The sequence below is a fragment of the Elephantulus edwardii genome, unplaced genomic scaffold, assembly GCF_000299155.1.
Source record: "Elephantulus edwardii isolate Elephantulus edwardi_28Jun2011 unplaced genomic scaffold, EleEdw1.0 scaffold00166, whole genome shotgun sequence".
NCBI classification, from domain to species: Eukaryota; Metazoa; Chordata; class Mammalia; order Macroscelidea; family Macroscelididae; genus Elephantulus; species Elephantulus edwardii.
The window spans coordinates 3520426-3524419 of record NW_006399916.1 but is presented as its reverse complement, the minus strand read 5'-3'; positions in this window follow the sequence as shown (position 1 = coordinate 3524419).

Sequence of the window (3994 nt, the reverse complement as noted above, 5' to 3'; positions counted from 1 at the left end):
ATTATTCCCGCTAGTACAATGTTATAAATTTTAGTTACAATACATATATGTTGTTGTTGTTGTTATACGCCATTGAGTCACCTGTGACTCATACAACACTATGTACAATAGCTCTGAACCCTGCTCTACCCTAAGCGAATCTCACTGTCTCTAACACAACTATCCAGAGTCTTCCTTTCTTGTGCTGTCCCTCCAGCTACCCAAGCATGATGCCCTTCTCCAAGAACTGGTCCCCCCTGGAAACATGTCCAAATATGTAAGATGGTGCTTCAAAATTCTTGCCTCCAAGGAGCAGCTCGATTCCATCCTTTCCAGGACAGACCCATTTCTTCTCTTAATGGTCCATGATATGTCCAACACTCTTCTCCAGTACCACAACTCAAAGGCATTGATTCTTCTGTCATCTTTGGTCATTGTGAAGCTTTCTGATGCATAGCAAGTAACTGTGAAGACCATGGCCTGGATTAGGCACATTTTAGTCTCCAGACTGACATCATGCTCTTCAGTACTCAAGAGAGGTCCCTGACATCAGATTTTCCCAGTGCAATACATCTTTTGATTTCCTGACTGCTGTTACCCAGAGTGATAATTGTGGAACTGAGCAAGCTGAAATAGTTATCTCAGTATCTTCTCCATCTGTCACAGTGGTGAGAAACTTGGTTTTTTTGATGTTGAGCTTCAATCCATATCGACACTGTATACAAAGGAGGATTAATTAATTTATAAGATCATCTTGGTTAAGTTCAAAAGCAGCCACTAGATAGGTTTATAAACCTCACACAAATCTGTCTTCATACAAAAGCAGAAACTATTACCTCATTTATTAATAAAGGAGTTCTTTCTCCAGAACCCAAGAACTTCTTAAAAATTACAGAGAACATTCTTTTCCTCTCTGTTTTTTTTCCCTGCTTTTCAATCAGCTAGTTAGTATTTCCTCTATCTAAGCCAAGGTAAGTGAGCTCTGGTGGCCTAGTGTTGCCAGCCCCGGAGTTCCATGGAGGAAGAAAGTTGGGCAGTCTCCTCTCGTGCAGTTTCCAGCCTCTGAAAACCTTCTGGATGGTCAGTCAGGATTTGGTTCCAGTACAGTGGCACTGAATTGAGCTTGAATTGATGCTAAGATGGAGAGTGCAGTGCCCTCCAGCTCATGGGTGGAAGGGCGGCTGGGCATTGCAAGGTGATATCAGAATAGCTTCTTCCAGGCCCAGCAGTGAGTGCTCTGGGTGGGGGGACAGAGTGAGCACTTTGAGAGCGATGCTATTGAAAGCTTCATGGTGGATTTGGGCTGAAAAGAAGATTTAAAGAGGAACAGGATTTAGGTAGGAGAAAAAGACAGGCCAGAAAGGTGGTGAGGACGTTGATGGGTGAGAGGAACAAGAGAGGCAGTAGAGTGTGGTACCCACAGTGCTTGGTTTAGGGGTGACAGTAATGGGATCTTTAGCCTGAAGAGAAATCAAGGAAAGTCAAGATACATTTACCACACCCCTCCCCCTCACATGCTGCTGTTGTTGTTGATTGCCATCGAGTCGTGCATGACTCACAGTGACCCTATGAACAAAAGACCTAAGGCTTTTCTATAACTATCATTGTTTCTCCAAGTTCATAGTTTCCAAAGGCATGTGGTTTAGGAAGTGGATGCCACTTCAAACTGGGAGCTCCACCAAGCACTGTCCACAATGGGCAGCCATTAAGGCATTTGAGACCCCAATGGCACAAGGTTTAGTGTCACAGCAAACTCAGATTACCTCAGTAGAGCAAATTGACAGAAGAGTGCTGTATGATTTAGGAGAATGTTCCTCCAAAACATAGTAATAAGGTCCCAAGTTTTAAATACAAGGGCCCTCTAGGAGGTCTTTTAGACTCTAAACAAGAGGCTTAAATAAAAAACAACCAAATATTCCATGCTGACCCTCAACCAAAACAAGTGAAGTTGTTGACAGTTTCAGACTCTTCTCCATCCACCATGCTGCCTGTTGGTCCAGTGGTAAGAATCTTTGTTTTCATGACATTGAGATGCAATCCATACTGAAGGCTGCATTCTTTGATATGCATCAAGTGCTTCAAGTCCTGGAAGAAGTACTTCAAGTACCTGGCCAGGAGGCTGTTTTGCGAACAGGACAGGGGAACTCTGCTTCCTTTAAAATTAAGAAGGGAGTGTGTCAGGGTTGTGTTCTCTCTCCATACTTCTTCAGTCTGTGTGCTGAGCAAATTATTGGAGAAGCTGGACTCTTATGAAGAGGAATCTGATATTAGGATAAGAGGAAGACTCATCAGTAACCTGCATTTGACAACCAATATGCATACACACTATTTCATAGTTAACTACATTTATTTTTACATAAGGACCTCTGGTGGTACAGTGGTTACTGCATTCGTCTGCTAATCAGAGTGCGGTGTTGCAGTCCATCAGCCACTCTGAGAGAAATGAGACAATCTTCTCTTGGAATCCCTACAGGAACAATATACTCTTTCCTACGGGGCCAGGGTGAGTCACACTTGACTTGATGGCAAGGAGTTGGTATGAGTTCTAAATGCTCTTACATCCAGGAGGTTGATATTATAATTTCTCCTTATTTAGGAAGGGAGCTCTGGTAGCCTGATGGTTAAGGAGTTGCCCTACCAACTCAAAGGAATGCAGTTCAAATCCACCAGCTCCTGTGTAGGAGAAAGATGAGCAGTCTCCTTCCACATGATTTACAGCCTCTGAAAACTTCCTGGAGGATCAGCTATGACTTGGTTCTGACTTGATGGCAGGGTTGCTGTTGCTTGTTTAGTAAAGAGGTTATGAAGCAGAGTATTGGCATACATTAAAAAAATATAAACTCAGTATAAAGTAGAAATTTTCTTCCAGTTTTGATTACCTGTCCTGACATGATGCGATTAAAAAAGAAAAAAAAGATTATTTTTAAAATTTGAGTGCTTCCTTCACCAGGGGCTCATTTTTTGTTTGTTTTGTGTAATTTTGATATTTGGGGACATCCTAGGATGGAGAGCTCTCACTTTGATAGCATCACAAGAACTTTGCAGGTGGGACCATGCATTTGTGCCCTCAATAGGAGCTGAGAGGCCAGCTAAAATCAATTCATCCATTGGGAGTGGCTTAGCTTAGGAACTCTGCAGTTCATGTGGTGGTTATTATTTTTAGTTTGTTTGCTTTGGCCATCTGGCATCTGAACCCTGCTGTGTGTTTGCCAAAGTCATGGCAGCCCCCACACTCAGTAAATGCTGTGCCTGGGCCTAGCCACACGGGTGTGGCCTGATTGTGACATGGCCAGTCAGACCTTGGCCTGGAACCTTGACCCTGAAGTAAGGAATGGGACAGGGTAGGGGAGTTGGGGGTTGATGCTGAGTATCTGACCTGCTCTAGCGTGTCTTGGGTGGCTTTTTCTGGCCACAGCGCTTCATGTTCACTTTCTAAGCTACATTCTTTATTTTTTTTTCTGCCAGTTCTATAAGCACCAGTCAGCATTCTAGTTCAGCTGGTTTCTGTTTAAAACTGAAAGAACTCCATTGTGCGAATATACCACAGCTTCTCTACCCATTTGTTTGTTGATGGGCATTTAGGTTGTTTCCAACTCCTTGCTATTGTAAACAAAGCCGCGATAAACATGGGTATACATATATCTACTTGGATGTCATTTATGGTCTCTTTAGGGTGTATTCCCAGTAGTGGAATTGCTGGGTCAAATGGTATCTTTATTTGCAACTTTTTGAGAAAGCGCCACAATGCTTTCCACAGTGGTTGCACCATTTTACACTCCCACCAACAGTGAATTAGGTTCCCAGTCTCTCCACAACCTCGCCAGCGTGGTATATTCGCACAGTGGAATACTATGCTGCATTGAAAAACAAGGAACTCATGCAATATTATTCAAAATGGGTGAACCTGGAGTATATTCGCACAATGGAATACTATGCTGCATTGAAAAACAAGGAACTCATGCAATATTATTCAAAATGGGTGAACCTGGAGGACATTATGCTGAGTGAGGTATCT